The sequence below is a fragment of the Chlorocebus sabaeus genome, chromosome 24 (assembly GCF_047675955.1).
Source record: "Chlorocebus sabaeus isolate Y175 chromosome 24, mChlSab1.0.hap1, whole genome shotgun sequence".
NCBI classification, from domain to species: Eukaryota; Metazoa; Chordata; class Mammalia; order Primates; family Cercopithecidae; genus Chlorocebus; species Chlorocebus sabaeus.
Window position 1 is genome coordinate 77365453 of NC_132927.1, and position 16464 is coordinate 77381916.

Genomic DNA, 16464 nt, shown 5'->3' on the forward strand with positions numbered 1-16464 from the left:
CTAGCCTATTGCTCAGTTGGAAATGATCCTGTAGACAGTAGTTAAAAATATTCAGTTATTGGCTGGGCGCGGTGGCTCACGCCTGTAATCCCAGCATTTTGGGAGGCCGAGGTGGGCGGATCACAAGGTTAGGAGTTCTAGACCAGCTTGACCAACATGGTGAAACCCCATCTCTACTAAAAATATAAAAATTAGCTGGGTGTGGTGGCGAGTGCCTGTAATCCTACCTACTTGGGAGGCTGAGGCAGGAAAATCACTTAAACCCAAGAGGTGGAGGTTGCAGTGAGCCGAGATTTCGCCACTGAACTCTAGCCTGGGCAACAGAGTCAGACCCTGTCTCAAAAAAACAAAAAACAAAAAACCCAAAATCAATTATCCTATACCCTATTCTTATGCTTTGGTAACTCATGGATAATGATTATATTATTACAAGTAAATTAATGCATGAAGAACTCAAGTAAAAGAAATAAGTGAATAAAAACATGGCCACATCTGGACCAAATATAACATGTGTAATAAAGCAAGTCACAGTACTGATCTATTGCTCAGGAAGTGGGAATTGTGTCAGATTTTGAATCTCTCACAATGAGAAACATGTAGACAAATATATGAGTTGTCCATGTTTATGTTGAGTTGTCTTTGGTTTCCTGGTTGTTTGTCTTATCCCTAAACAGGGATGTTGTTTATATAAATAAAAAACTAATTTTAAAGAGGACCAGTGACAAGAATTTGTTCCACAACAAGAGCTATTGTGCTCACTAAATTCCATTACAAAGTGACATCATCTGTTATTACTTTGATCATGATCAACTATGCATGTGCTACGATGATCCATGCTATAGTCTAGATCATGTGTAAGGATACTGATTTTATCTTAATAATGAACAAATGCATGCTAATAATAATCAATTAGCTGAAAAGGATAAAGCAAGGGCCAGCAGCAAACATGTCTGGAAATAATGGTTGTGATGTAACTGGGTCCAGAGATTGTGTTCTTCTTAAAGCAAATATTTTGGCTCTTACAAGTGTTTGCATAAGGTAGATGCACATGATCAGACACGTTCTGGGTTTCTGAGAGTTTACATATTGTTCTGTTTCTTTACAAAGAATGAATAGTTGGCCAAATTGGTTTGTGATTGAATGAATGAAGTGGTATCAAGCACTGTTCATTGGTATGAAATTGCTCTGAAACAAGTATTTAGATGAATCTAATTATGCATATGGGAGGTCCAAAGATTTAGGTTGTTGAGTGCATGGGTGGAGGCATTGAAGCTGACATGTTTTGCAGAGAACTCTCATTCTTGATTCAGGTGTTGGATTCAAAGGCATCCATTTAATTTATTTAAGTTCTGGGGTACAAGTGCAGGATGTGGATGTTTGTTACTTGGGTAAACGTGTGTCACTGTGGTTTGCTGTACCTATCAACCCGTCACCTAGGTATTAAGCCCGGCATGCATTAGCAATTTTTCCTGATGCTCTCCCCACCCTTCCCTGACAGGCGCCAAGGTGTGTTGTTCCTCTCTTGTGTCCATGTGTTCTCATTGTTCAGCTCCCACTTATAAGTGAGAATATACAGTGTTTGGTTTTCTGTTCCTGCATTAGTTTGCTGAGGATAATGGCTTCCAGCTTCATCCATGTCCCTGCAAAGCACATGCTCTCATCCCTTTAATGGCTGCATAGTATTCCATAGTGTATATGTATCACATTTTCCTTATCCAGTCTATCATCGATGGCCATTTGGGTTGATTTCATGTCTTTGCTGTTGCAAATAGTGCTGCAATGAACATACATGTGCATGTATCTTTATAATGGAATGATTTTTATTCCTTTGGGTATATACCCAGTAATGGAATTGCTGGGTCAAATGGTATTTCTGCTTCTAACTCTTTAAGGAATCACCACACTGTCTTCCACAATGGTTGAACAAACAGTATAAAAGCTTTCTTATTTCTCTTTAACTTTGTTGGCGTCTGTTTTTTCTTGACTTTTTAATAATTGCCATTCTGACTGGTATGAGGTAGTATCTCACTGTGGTTTTGATTTGTATTTCTCTGATGATCAGTGATGTTGAGCTTTTTTTCTTGTTTGTTGGCTGCATGTATGTCTTCTTTTGCAAAGTGTCTGTTCATGTTCTTTGCCCACTTTTTAATGGGGTTGTTTGTTTTTTTCTTGTAAATTTGCTTAAGTTCCTTGTAGATTCTGGATATTAGACCTTTGTCAGATGGATAGATTGCAAATTTTTTCTCCCATTCTGTAGGTTGTCTGTTCACTCTGATGATAGTTTCTTTTGCTGTGCAGAAACTCATTAGTTTAATTAGATTCCACATGTCAATTTTTGCTTTTGTTGCAATTGCAAAGGCATCTATTTCAAATGCAAAATTAATAATTGAATTAATGTGACAAAAAAGAGGAACTTTCTGGCCAATTGTAAAAAGAGCATGACTCAATTATAAAAATTAATCTAAACTTGCTCACCTTTCATTTATTAGAATATTAGAGCATAGTCAAAATTTAAGATGTTTCATTCTTTTTACCATTTGCTTTCTGCCCTCCAGAATGGATTATCATTGGTGAAGACCTTGGCTGGTAAGTCTCTGGGAAAGAAGGCTATAGGCCTATAAATATAATGTGCAAAGTTCTTGTCCTTGGGTGGGGTGTTTACTCAGAGGTATTCATTGTATTATAAAATAATGCATAAATGACTACATCTATATACAGAATTAAAAAAGAACAGGGATGAAAGTGTGTTACATACCAAAAATTAGAATGAGTCCAATCAGAACATCTGTGGAATTATATATTTTTAATATCCCGAAACACTGAATTGTATGAATAAATGAATAAATCAGGAATGTTCCTTCTTTTGGTAAGGATCATATACACAAAGAATAGTAATAGTCAACGTTTTTGCTCTGGGAGAATGGTGAGTTCAAATTTGTTTTGTTAAGAGAAGCAAATAAATAATTTCACAAATTTACCAATACCTAATTACAAATAGCTAAGCAAATCAAGGAGGGAAACATGGATCAGTTTTTGATATTTTCACTCCCTTTTTGTAAGGGATATTCCTGCATATTTTGTGTATAAATTTTTAAAGGTATAAAATAATACATATTTATTTTTCCTTTTTTTCACCATCTGCTTTCAATTCCATAGAATGAACACACTCATCATTACAATGATTCTGTAATGATGAAGACCTTCGTGGGTCAGTTCTAGTCATTGTTGGATGGTCCATTTAGGGTATTTAGTGTATGATAATAATAACACATAATATAATCAGTGAAGGCTACATAAGGACCAATGGTAAGATTGTATTATAAATCAAGTTTCATGATGACTACTGTTTTGCACAACAGAAGTCCTTTTTAAAAGAGGAGCTCTACATTTTTAGCTCTGTGGGTATGGAATATGGAGTCAGATGTATGTAACTCTCATAGTTTTTATGTTAGGTGGTTCATTTAAGGGTATTCCTGATATTGTTAAAACGGATAATATGTTAATTAATAAGATGGCGCTCCATGCACAAACCAGAGATAAGAATGTGGCATAAATCATTGTTTGTGATCAATTTCTGTGATGGTTACTTCATGTTCACTAAATCGAAACCTAAATCTAGGTCTTTTCATTTAGTAATATCCTCTTTCATTTGGTAATATCATCTACAGGATGGATAGACCAGAGCTGATTAAATTCTTCTTCCATGATGAGGAACTTTACCTTATCCCTCGGAGTTAGGAGAATGTCATGCAATGTAAGTAATAAAGTTCTTGGGTTGGGTTGTTAGTTCATGATTTCTACTGTCATTTAAAAAGATAATTAAATTTTAAAAGGTCATGCATAGGCCTATGATGAGAATGTGTTATGGACCGAAACTAATCCAATTTAGCACAAGTGAAGTATAAGGAAAAAAAACTTAGCTTTTCCATTCATTTTCGATAGTTAAATGTCACATTGTATGTTTGTCTCACTGATTATTCAAAGACTCTTCTCTTGATAAAGGCTGTTACTCATTTATGGAGTCAGTATTCTAGTTGTTGAGTAGGATGGTGGTTCAAGCTTGTTCATTTGATATCTAAAAATGTTTCAAATTAAATGTAGAGGGGCCATGTCTGGACCAATGATGTGAACGGAATGCATCTGAGTAAAAATTATGATCAATCATTTTTGAACAACTGAGGTCCACTGCAAAAAGAAGAACTAATATGTAAACCTTTGTGGGAATAATATCAGGCACGTTTGAGAATCTAGTTCCGGAGCTTGAGAGGGTTCACAGATACTGATTTTATACAATTAGCAGATCCACTTCTGTGGATCAACACACAAGTATATTCATGAGTAAAGAAAAGGAGGTTAAGACATGGACCAATTCTGAAGGCATGTTGTAAAGCAAGGAATATAATTAATTCAGTTCTGAAGTACCTTGGTCCATCAAAAAAAGAAAACAGATTAAATTTGTCACCACTTTGGGTAAGAAGCATCTAGATAGAAGTATTTAATAGTCAATGTTCTGCTCCTAGTTTGCTGTGGGTTCCCAGGTGTTTGATTCATTAAGACAAAAAAAATTAAAATTAAACAAACAAATACGTGTATAGCTAAATAAATGGGTGCCAAGTATGAACCAATGATAAGGGTATTTCATTATTTTCTACATCTGCTTTGTAAGCCCACAGAACAGAGGTAACTTGGCTGTTTTAATAATTATTTAAAGGATGAAGATCTTGACTGTTACCCATGTGGCCAAGGAGAGTGTAGAACAGGGCAAGTCAGATTAAGTTTTTATTCTTGGTTTAGGCTTTTGTTAGAGATGATGATTATTTATTATTTAAAAAGAAGAAATGACTTTATGCAATCATAAAATCCAAGAAGACCATGCCTGAACCAATGATAAGAATGAATCCTGCCAAGTGTCATTTTGCAAAACGAGATCCATTTAAAAAGAGGTTTGGTTTGCTACCTCTTAGATTAAGGAGATTATAGGCTGTTTCGAGCCTTAGTCAAAGATCTCGTTCTTGGGTTAGTTGTGGTTCTCTTGAGTTTTATTATTTTATTAAAAATAATAAATAGTTAAACAAGTACAAAGCGTTTATGCTAGTAAAATTACAATGGCCACTCATGACCAACTGGGAGATTATACCATGAAACAAGGATTTGTTTAACTTGGGTTAACTGTTTTACCACTGTTTGAGGAGGTCATGGAAAGATTTAAATGATAGTCAATTTCTCCCCTCTTTCTTGGGAGTGGATTCTTTGTTGTTGACTTTATTTTTGAAAATGAGTAACTTAATAATTAAGTAAATTAATGAACAACAAAAACATTAGAATGGACAAGAATATTCAAATGATAACATTTCATGAAGCAAGAATTATGATCAACACAATTCTGCTTCTCTGAAATCCATTACACAGAAAAGAGTCAGTCTGTTTTCTCTGTGTATAATGAGGTCAGAAACAGGTGTTAAAACATTCAGTGTTCTTGTTTTTGTGTTTTGTTGGGTTCATGGAGTTGATTATTATGATTAAGGAAATAAGTATATAAAAAAGTAAATTAGAAGAGGGCAAATCATGAACCAGTGGTTAAAATGTGTTTTGAAACAAAGATTATAAGTATTTCAGTTCTGCACCATGGACTTTTATGAAACGAAACTTTCATCTTTTATATCTTTATTTTAATAGTACATAGTACCATTCTGCATATACTACGGATATTTTAGACATTTTTGCATGCTACTTACATTGAGTTTTTTTCACTATCTCAGTTACAAATTCTAGTGAACTGATTTATTTGGAGGTGGTGTTAGGAAACCCCTATACCCCATATTTTAAAATTTTCTGGCGGGTGATATCAGAGAGAGTACTAAAATAACTAATATTAAGGTATTAATTTCAGCTCAACAAGTATTGATGCTAATTCTTGTCAGACTCCATGTCAGGAGTGGCATTTATATATGAATTTAGTTCCACCCATTAAGTAGCTCTGTGAGATTAGATAGAGACCCACTTATAAATGCAACAATTCAATAGAATAGGGAAGGTAGATGGGCTCTCTGTGAGGTTAGAGGGAGACCCACTTATAAATGCCACAATTTGATAAGATAGGACAGGTAGATGGACTTTCCAGAAGCACAGAAGGTATGCCTTCAACTCAATCTTAGTGTCAGGTGAGTTGTGGAAGAGATGACTCCTGAGCCAGTGACAGACTCACTAGTCTGTAGCTCCGCAAAGCTGGGGACCACACTCCTGTCCTTCACTGCTCTGCCCCTTGTGCCTTACATGGAGAGCACACACAATAAGCATCTGTTGAATGAGTAGGTGAATACATGGTGAATAAAAGAATGGAGGAGTGAAGCAGTACATGAACAAATGAGTCTTTGAGTAAACACAGGAATGAATAAATGAAGTAATAAAAATGGGAAGGAGTACATGAATGAGTGAATGGATCAAATGATAGGTCCATGAGTGACTGAGTCAGTGATCAGTGGATAAATGCATGGTGAGTTAATGAGTGGGTGAGTTCACGTGTCAGCAGAAATGTCACAAAGTGAATGAGTGGATGATGAAAGACTAAAGTCAATGAGCAAATGAATGGAAGACTAATAGGTCAAGGAGTCAAGAAATGAAAGACGAACATGTAAATGGATGAGTGAATCAATGGGTCCATGAATTCCTGAATGAATTTATGAATTAACGGATAAATGAAAGTCAATTAGTAATAAGGAAATAAATGAATAGATGAGTCAATGTATGAATCAATCAATGAGTTAATGACTCAGTGAAGAACCAAATGAATGAATGAATCTATGAATGAGTGAGTTTACAAATGAATAAATCAAAGAAAGAGGAAACAATTGAATAAATTAACTGGGTAGATAAGTCAGTGAATGAAACAAATTATGAGTGAATAGATAGACAAAGGGATGGATAAATGATGGATATATTATAGCTAATGAATAGAACAGTGAATTAGTGAGTGAGCAAATGAGTCAGTGAATGAGTATGTAATCAAGGAATAAATTAGCTCTGGGAATGAGTAAGTGAATAAGTGAATGAGTCAGTAAATTAGTGAATTAGTCACTTATTGAAGCGTAAGGCAGTGAGTGAATGAACTCACACTGGGACTCTTTCCCTGACTGTTCCACAGAGAATAGTCATGACCCAGCTTCACACCACAGCATAAATAATCAGAGCGCCCACCCTACACTATTGTGGGCGTTTGTTTACATGTGATCACTAAACTGATGTGCTGCAGGGGCCAGGAACTGGATCATATTATTCTCTCTATCCCTGGTGCCTGCCCAGCTCTGAGCCTCGGAAGAGCACAGTAAATTGTTGCTGAATGAATGAACGATAGCTAAAAATACATACGCTTTTTTGGAACCAGGATGGGCCGTCTGAGAATGGCCTGGGAGCTGTTCTTTGGGGAGGTGTGCTGTGTGTCAGATGGTTTGTGGCATCCTCCTACGCAAGTGCAGATTCTGCCTTGAGTCCAGCTTCCTGTGTCCAGTGCCAGACAGTGAGACAGGATACTGGCAGTTCAAACTGCCCTGGACGTTGGCCCATCCTTGGGCAATGCTGGCTTGGCATGGTGGAATGGAAGCCCTAGGTCTTCCCGAAAGCTGCCCTTGCCTCTGCCAAGACAGGAGATCAGAAATAACCCGGTCTTGTTTTTATGCCTTCAGCAAGTGGGCCCACTCCATGCCTTTCCAAGCAAACCACGTTCCTCCTTGCTGTAGTTGTGGGACATTGTGTTGAAGTAGCCCTTAACCTTTATCTGGTAGATGAGAATAACAATCTCCTGCCTGGGTGGATGTGCTGCTTTACAGGAGATTATTTAATACATGTTACATACATAGTGTGGTACCTGGGAGGAAACAGATGTTTCAGAAATGTTACATGCCAATTTTCTTCATCCCCACCCAACGTAGCTATATTTGATGATTTCAAATGCATTAATTTAAGAGCTCTCAAATGGATGTGATACTCAAATTCCCCTCTTCCAGAAGATTGGAGAGTTCAACTGAGTTCTAGGAAGAATGCCAGTCTGGATGGTATTCTGGGTCAGTCCAGACCTTCAAGATGGCATGGCATGCCCTTCTACCAGGGAACAGTCAACCAGAAAAATGAGTTGGCAATATCCACACTCTATGTAGGACACATACACGAGACCCACCCTTCATCTCTCTACCCTTCCCTCCCTTCCTTCATTCGACATATAGGTATTCAGGGCCCACTGTATGCCTCACACTGACCATTTCTTGTCTTCTCTTGTCTTGGCTGGCTCCTGACCCTGGATTTCATCTCTCACTGCTGTTCTCACGTCCTTCCTTTGAACTTGGCGATTGGTTCTTGGTCATCTGGTGTGAATACTGCCCTCTCCTTCGTGAGGACTTGATTTGGGCTTCCTACTTCAGAGCACATCAGGTAGACTCCCCCTTCTTAATTCGGGGCATCAGGGACCCCTATTCTGACTCTTCTAGGTCAGCCGTTTTCCATCTGGGCAAGCTTCAGCCCCTTATAAGAGGAGCTTAGGCTGCGTTGGTGGCAGGGTGACCTCTGAATGCTGGGGTTGGGCGTCAGCGTCAGCACAGAAGGCTGTGAGATTCAAGGGCTAGACTCTGAGATTTGCTTGGTCTGAAAGCTGGTCTAGGAGAGAGGAGTTAGGTTGTCACTGCCCCCCGTCCACTGAATTCCTTGAATAATGAGGCAAAACGACCTTTCAACATTCAGCAACTTGCAATTAATTTAGTTTTCCCATCCCTCCCACTGGTTACTCAGCCTGTGCTGGGCCTGACACACATGTCACCCCCTCTTCTATCTTCACAGCCCCCCGCCCTCTCCCCTAGCTTCCTTCCCACAGTCCTCTGTTCACATCTGCCCTTCCTCACTCCTCCATACCCACACCAGAACCCACATCACATTGTCTGCTATGAGCTGCCAATTTATCCCAAAGGGCTATGAACTTCTTGAGGCAGGTGTTCTTTTTATGTCATTATAATCCACAGAAGGTCTAGACATCAGGAAATGTTAGGTGAATTAGGTGTTCATCCAGTCATTCATTTATACAAAAGGTGTTGGGCCCTTTCTGTGTGCCACAGGCTGGGTGGTAGAAGTAAGTAATCTATCTTACAAGAAGTAAGACAGACACCACCTCTGCCCTTATAGAGCTCCAAGTCTTGGGTGAGAGATTCTAAGCAAATGTTTCTGGCAAAAGAATTTAATTACACTTGTGATAAGTGCTATGAAGCCATGGCTCTGGGGACCGTCATTTGCTCGGCCAGCTGGGTTGGTCCTGATGTTCCCCTTGCTTCTCTCCTTGGCTTTGAGGAGAGCCTGAGAGAAGGACAGAACTCTAGCCATGGTCAGAGATGGCCAGTGGCTTTGGCTCCCTGGGCTCAGGTCCGTGGGGTGTTTGGACATCTAGGAGGAAAGAGGAATGACTGGACCTGGGGGTTTATGCTTGGCTGTTACTTGAGTTCTGCTTGATAATGACCTGGGCGGTTGTGAGCCGTCGAACCCTGCCCTTTGCTCAAGCCCCTCACCTGTTAACAAAGTCCCTGCTGAGTGTCAGAGTTTAGTCTGCCCTGTCAACTTCCAAGTATTTCTCTCAGATATTTTGCCAAATGACAAACTAAAGGTAGACTGGAATATGAGTTGACCTTTTCTTTTTCCTCCACTGCAGTTCTGAGTTTCTTAAAGTGGTTGCCTGAGAAACAGTGATATCCTGCAGGCAGCTGGGCCACTGGGCATGCGCTGTTCCAAGCACCATCCCTGCTGCCTCCTCCTTCTGCCTTTGTTGTTCAGTCTCCACCCAGGCACCCATCCCTCCTCTGTAGAACCCCCAGTGAGCCCGCAGGTCCCTCTTCTCATCTGCACCACCATGCCACCCAGGCTTCCCTCATCTTGGGCTGGTCTTTCTGCTCCCACCTCCACTCTGTTCTCTTCCTGGGAGGTGGAGTTAGAGCAGCCTTTCTAGAATGCATGCCCCAGAGTCCCTGCTCCTGGATGCCCGCTCATGGCTCCCATAGTCCCCAGGATGGAGCCCCAGCTCCTTGGCCTCCTGCTATGCCTCCCACTACATGCCCCCTGCCCTTGTGTGCTGCCTGGCAGAGCCTCCCCGGGTCTCCTGTGCCTTTGCCCCTGAATCCCTCTCTGTGGCCACCCTCCCACTGCTCCATGGATGCAAGACTGCTCTTGCTTCTCTCCCCATGGTGGGCTATGCTGCCCCACACTCTGAACTGTTGCGTGGTCATGAACTTGACCTTCATTCATAACATTTGTTGCTTGGTCATGATTTGTTTAGGTGTCTGCTTCCACAACCAGACCTTCGGCTCCCTGAGTATAGGTGCTCTGTCCTGGTCATCTCAGACTCCGCCACTGTCCCGTACAGACCCCAGTGCAGAGGGGCCGATCATTAAGAACGTCAGTTGAATGAAGGAATGAGTGGATGCACAAAAGGATAGTTGTACCGTCATACTGGGGCACAAATTATATCCCTGGTGGAGAACTGGGTTCACTGGCATGGCGGAATATCACCTCCTTCTCCAGCCAACTCCACTTTGCCTTCCACCTGCGACTCATTAAGAGATATGTAACCTTAATCCTTGAAATTGCCTGGGACGGAGCATGTTTTCACTCAATGGCATGGACATGGGGATTTTATTCCTCTCTTAAATAAATCTCACTCCCCTAGGAAGCTTGGACAGGATGTGGGCAATCGAACTAGGGCTTGAAACTGAACGTTTTGCAAAAGGCCCCTTTCGAAATTTGAAACCCTGTGGCCACTGGCCAGAGCTGAGTCTGGCTTGTGGGGGTCGCGGGGGCCTCCTTCCAAAGAAGGGAAGGGAAGATTGAAAATAAACCTAGGCTGATGGTTTGTGAGACAGAATTCTGAGGTCTGGTTTTGCTTCTCTGACGAAACTTGAGTGAACTTGGCCATCCTTTTTAGCTCTTCTTTTGAGCCTTTGGTCGAAGGCTCCAACCCTCCCAAAGCCTCCCTCCCAGAAGGGAGCTTGATTTGATCTTGAAATGGACGGGACAAGTGTGCAGGCACTAGGTGGGATGGGAGCTTTGGCCCAGGTTGGGAGGAGAGGGAACTCAGGGCCAGGGCCAGCAATCGTGCAGTCCCGCTCAGAGGGTGGAGTGGTTGGAGGCTGACCTTTCTCCCAGGGAGCAGGCGCTGGGTGGACCCTGACACTGGGGAGAATGAAAGGAAAATTATATCATGCCTATTGTGTGCCAGGCAGAGGCAGCAGTTCCCCTTTCATCTGGGGAATGTCCCGGGTGGGTGATGTCAGTTCCTCATTGTGCAAACAAGGAAACTGAGACCCGGGGCCCATCCCATCCACGATTAGGGCCCAGGCAGCTCTGACTCAATGTTCAGTGCTCTCTGCAGGCATCCAGGCACTTGCCACGCAGAGCAGTGACCAAGGATCACAGATGCAGTGGGCTGGGGGGATGGCAGAAAACAAAGGGTTAGGGTGCCCGGATGCCAGGTTCTCAGTGCTGGTGTCCTCACAACTGGCTGTCCCTATGCCCCTGCTGTCCTCAGTGGGTGGACACTAGATCTGGACTGACCCCTGGGACAGGAGGATTCGAGATGTCTTATTCTCTTTTGATTTCTTTTGTCTTTTCTCTGCCAGGAAGATACTGGTCTCTGTTCTTGGTTAAGTTCCCGGAACCATCTAAGTTTCGTGCCCCTCAGCTGTAAAAGGGAAGTGCATTGCATTTGTTTATTCTGTAAAACTCTTGGTGTGTGCCATGGTATGCACTGATGACGAGCACATGTGTGCGGCCCTGCCCCCGTGGAGCACGTACATGGTCCTTCAGCCGGAGACCGCGCTGGGAGAACTCAGGGGTTCACTCCCGGTCAGAGGTGAGCATCTGCCTGTGCACACAGGAAGGCATTTCGTGAAACCCCAAAGGCCCCGCAGCCCCCGCACGTGGAAGGAGTCACTCTCCTCCTTGTGGGGTGAGCCACGCTGGCCTTGGGGCATTCACGTGTTCTCTCCACCTGCTTCTCCAGCCTGAAGGGGACCTCAGTGTCCTCTGATGACCTTCTTGAAGAGAGACATTTCCTCCCTGCCTTCATTGGAGCCTTTAGACGGAGCCGATGACAGCCCAGCTCAGGTTGTTTCCCATCTGTGAAATGGGAAGAGGGAGGATGGCGCCAGTCCCTTGCCCTCACCACATTGTCCGCTACAGAGAGGAAAGATGTTTCCATTCTGATCCCCACTCACCTCTACCCCGTCCTTCCAGGCTCCTGATCCTCATTGTAATTTTGGGGCTATTTGGTGATATTTTCTTTGTCCTTGGATCTGAGGCTTCGCCTACCAGCACGTGTTTTTTCAACATGACAAAATAAAAGCCCTGGGCCAGGCGGGGTGGCTCATGCCTGTCATCCCAGCAGTTTGGGAGGCCGAGGCAGGTGGATGACAAAGTCAGGAGTTCGAGACCAGCCTGACCAACATCGTGAAACCCCATCTCTACTAAAAATACAAAAAATTAGCTGGGCATGGTGGCACGCGCCTGTAATCCCAGCTACTCAGGAGGCTGAGGCAGGAGAATCGTTTGAACCCGGGAGCTGGAGGTTGCAGTGAGCTGAGATCACGCCATTGCACCCCAGCCCGGGCAACAAGAGCGAGACTCCGTCTTGGGGGGTAAAAAAAATAAGACAGCCCTGCTCCTGCAGCGGGGGCTGAACCCCATCCCTGCCAGACGTTTCTGGTATCAGCAGCAGCTGGTGACCCCGGCCAGCCCCCTGCCAGTCGGGGTTGCTGGCAGCCACTCAGAGGGGACAAAGACCATCCTGGGCACATGTGTCCCTCCTGTGGCCTCCCTTCCTTCAGCTGCCCGCCCCTACCCCCACCCCATTGCTGCTGGGCTCCTGGCTTCATTTATTGATGGACTCTCCTGTGGGGTTCTCTGGGGAACCCAAGCCAGAGTTCAGACTTCATAAAGGGCTGCTTAACTGACTCCCTGTGTCCCGGGGTTCCCCTGTCCTCCTCTGCGACCCTGGTCCCTGGCCCCCTCATTTGCACGCAGCTGTGCTATACATTCCCTTTTCATCACCCCCCACCCCCTGCTCCCTGCAAAACCCCACTGCTCTGCAGGCCACAAATCCAGAGATTTAATACCCCAGTGAACTGTGGATCATGTTCCTTGGCTCAGCTGTTTACTCAGCTGGTGGGTGCTCATCAGAGTTAGAGAAGCCATATTGGAGGGGAAGGGTCCCAAAGGTAGCAGCAACCCCTCTAAAGCCATGGAGTTGGGTGCCAAGGGCCACCCGGGGCCCTGTGGTCACACGCTGCTGCAATAAAGGTCTCCTGGCTTCACCTCCCAGGCTTCCTCCTTGCCATCCTTTCTCGGGGACTGTGGCTGTGTGGCCTGGGTTTGGATTTGTATTGTGAGGAAGAAGAGACAGAGTGGGGTGTGTGACAAGGGCTGGGGTAAGCAGGAAATCAAGCCTTGCTAGTTGGTTTTCTGGAGTGGAATTGAGCCTTAAGAAAAGAGACTTGTGAGGGCCAGGTGTGGTGGCTCATGCCTGTAATCCCAGTGCTTTGGGAGACCCATATGGGAGGACAGCTTGAGGCCAAGAGACCAACCTGGTAACATAGCAAGACCCCATCCCTACAAAAAAATAAAAAGATGAGCTGGGTGTGTTGGTGCACACCTGTGGTCCCAGCTACTCAGGAGGCCCTCGGGATGCCCCTCTACCCTGACTTCTAGTATGGCTTTGTGCCACTGTACTCCAGCCTGGGTGACAGAGCAAGGTCCTATCTCTAAAAAAAGAAGAAAGAAAAAAAAATGAGCCTTGTGAGCTGGAAACAAGGGAGGCAGAGGTCCTTCGAGTTCCCCAGCCCAACCCTGCGGGACCCCCAGGGAGCTGTCCCTCCCTCCCTCCCTGCTTCCCTGACACGGGTGGAGTCTGCCACACTGGCCACCTTGCTGAAGCCTGCCAGTGCTGCAGGGGGGTGTCACTGGCCTTCCTTACAGAGAAGGAAACTGAGGCTCAGATGAATGCAGACAGCCTAGGCCTGCGCCAAGTCTGGGGTGCATCTCGCGTCCGCACACCTGCCTCCAGTACTGCTCACTGCCCCCGGGACACACAGGTAGGGGATTGAAGCAGAAGCTGGCAGCGGCTCTGTCTGCAGAGGCTGGTTGCCTCGTCTCCCATCTGTTTGCTTGGGTCAGGGCCCCTTTCACGAGCAGGCCCCCGTCCGGAGAGCACTGCAGCACATGTTCACTGTTTGCTCAGCAGGATGAAAGAGCTTACCAAACTTTCCTGGCCAAGTTGACCAATTGGTGATTTTTCATAAAGCCCCGCAGCAAAGCATCTGGAAAGCTCCTTTCCTGCTCCTGACAGTCACCCCGAACAGCATGTTTCCAAATGCACGGAACATATGGGCTGCAGAGCTGAGAGCCTTGCTCCTGGCCCAGCCAACAGAATGCCGTCTTCTTTCTCTGGTGTGGGTGCAGGGGCCGCTCTCAGCTGCCTCATCCCCAACCTTAGAGCCTTGCCTTTGGTACCCGCTCGCTTGCCTCCAAATTCCTGCGTCCAAGACCTCAGGGACAGCCCCTGTTGGGTACTCATCTGCTATTAATACCAGCCCATTTCTTTTCCAGCAAGGAGAGCCTGGCTGAGTCAGTCCCTGGGCCAAGATTGGTATGGAAGGAACTCTACTGATATGAGCAAGGCAGTGAATAGGCAAAGCACAGCTCCTGAATCCAGGATCAGGTCATAGCCAGTGGCTATCAGAGCCTCAGATGGAAGAGCCAGCGGGAAGCCCCAGACCCACCTGGCTGTGTGGGACGTTGACCCAGCACAGGGAGAAGACCCAGGTGGATGTCAGTTATAGTTACTGTTCTAGTTCCGGGTTGGAGGCTGGGCTTATCCATGGGCACTGAATCCTTAAAAAGTTAAATGAAGATACTAAAATAGAGCCACTTATGGACTCATGTTGACTGGTGTCAGAATAAAGACTACAATCAGTCCAATTCTGTGTATATCTGAGTTTGAGGACAATGATAGTAATAATAACAATAGCAATAACTTGACTGGTCTAAACCTCAATGCATTGCTCTACTTGGCCAAACCTGTACACCCTCCTTCCCCCAAGTTCCTTTATCTTGATGAATGGCCTCAGTAATCCTGAAACCAAGGTCTGCTGCATCTTCTTCCTCCCCTGCACCCTCCAGGAGCAATCCATCACCGACTCCCATCAGCACGACACCCTGAATGCCTCTCCTCCTCACTTCCTTCCAGTTGCCCCTGCCTGGTCGGGCCTCATCCTCCCTGTCTGGCTCCATTGGATGCCCTCTGCTTGCTTGCCTCGTCTCTGGCTGTATCCTGTGGGTGACATGCATGCATAACCGGCGCCACTTAAACCCCCCGGTGGGCTCCAGGGTGCACCAAGCCACGCCATCTCATTGGCCCCGTGTCCTTTCCTTTTCCTCTCTTGCTCCAGCCTTACTTGTAATTCCTCAGTTCTGTCACCTCCATCATGTCTGTCAGTCTCAAGATCTCCTCGAAACCCCCAGCCCTTCTCCAGACCTGTTCAAGTGCCCCGTTCATCACTCCCCGTGTGCAGTTCCGTAGTTGTCCATTTTGCATTGACTTCCCAGTATCTGGAGGCAGGAGCCGGCTCTGACCCGACTTGCCATTCCCAAAGTACCCTCTCAGTGACTGTGGCAGGTCCCCCTGCCTTGTCAATAAGTCATGTGATTGGGCAGGTTGTGTGACTTGTCCCTCTTGTCTCGGAAGGTCGTCCTGCCCAGAGCCTGTGAAGGTGCAGTGGCCTGAGCCAGGCTTCCAAGAGGACAACCGTGATGGGCTCAGCGTGTGCGTTGCTGGGTAAGCTCTGCTTTTCCTGGTTACACTCGGAAATACTTGTGTACCTGTGACTAAGGGCCAAATTCGGACTAGATGATAGGCGATCAGAGATGGGCTTTGTGACAGGCTGGAGTGCCTGCGATGGCCTCAGAGAGGGGCTGGCATGCACGTGCTTCTCACCAAGAACATGAGCAAGCAGAGGCTGGGTCATTTCTAACAGCTGCTTCTCTGAGTGGAGGGAAGGGCTGGCTAGAGAAGTCCCTCATCTCTGGTCCCACCTAAGAGGTGGGAGTCGTGTTACTTTGCAGCTGACCAGATGCCAGCTTGAGATGGGGCCCAGGGTAACCTTCACATCCCTGCCCGAAGGCTCTTTTAAAAATTATGTAGCTAATTGCATTCTATTAACTCATTACCGTAATGGAGAGTGCAATAAGCAGGGGTCATGTATGTTTTCCCCATAAAATAACCTAAGCTAATGGCTGACTTTTATTGCACATAATTTTAAAAAATATTTTTCCTATTAAAAAAGAAATATATGTTTATTATACAGAGCTTGAAAAATATTGAAAAGAACAAGTGTAAGAGCAAGACTCTCCCTAGTTCCCCCACTCACAGATCACCATTGCCAACGTTTT

The 16464-nt window shown here is 44.9% G+C and overlaps 1 long non-coding RNA gene and 1 other non-coding gene across 35 annotated transcripts in view; both read left to right on the forward strand.

The window, feature by feature from the left end:
• Nucleotides 1-16464, forward strand: part of LOC103229707 (uncharacterized) — a 188499-nt gene that overhangs the window by 111049 nt on the left and 60986 nt on the right. For 27 of the 34 annotated variants that reach the window (XR_012091073.1, XR_005235480.2, XR_005235484.2 and 24 more), the window contains 2 exons: nt 2556-2586; nt 3669-15850. This is a non-coding gene — a long non-coding RNA (uncharacterized lncRNA). The remainder of the gene's footprint in view (nt 1-2555; nt 2587-3668; nt 15851-16464) is intronic. The other 7 variants (XR_012091059.1, XR_012091082.1, XR_012091064.1 and 4 more) reach the window with 6 other exon arrangements.
• LOC119619167 (small nucleolar RNA SNORD113/SNORD114 family) lies at nt 4114-4186 on the forward strand. The gene has a single exon (XR_005235600.1). It is a non-coding gene; the product is annotated as a small nucleolar RNA SNORD113/SNORD114 family (small nucleolar RNA).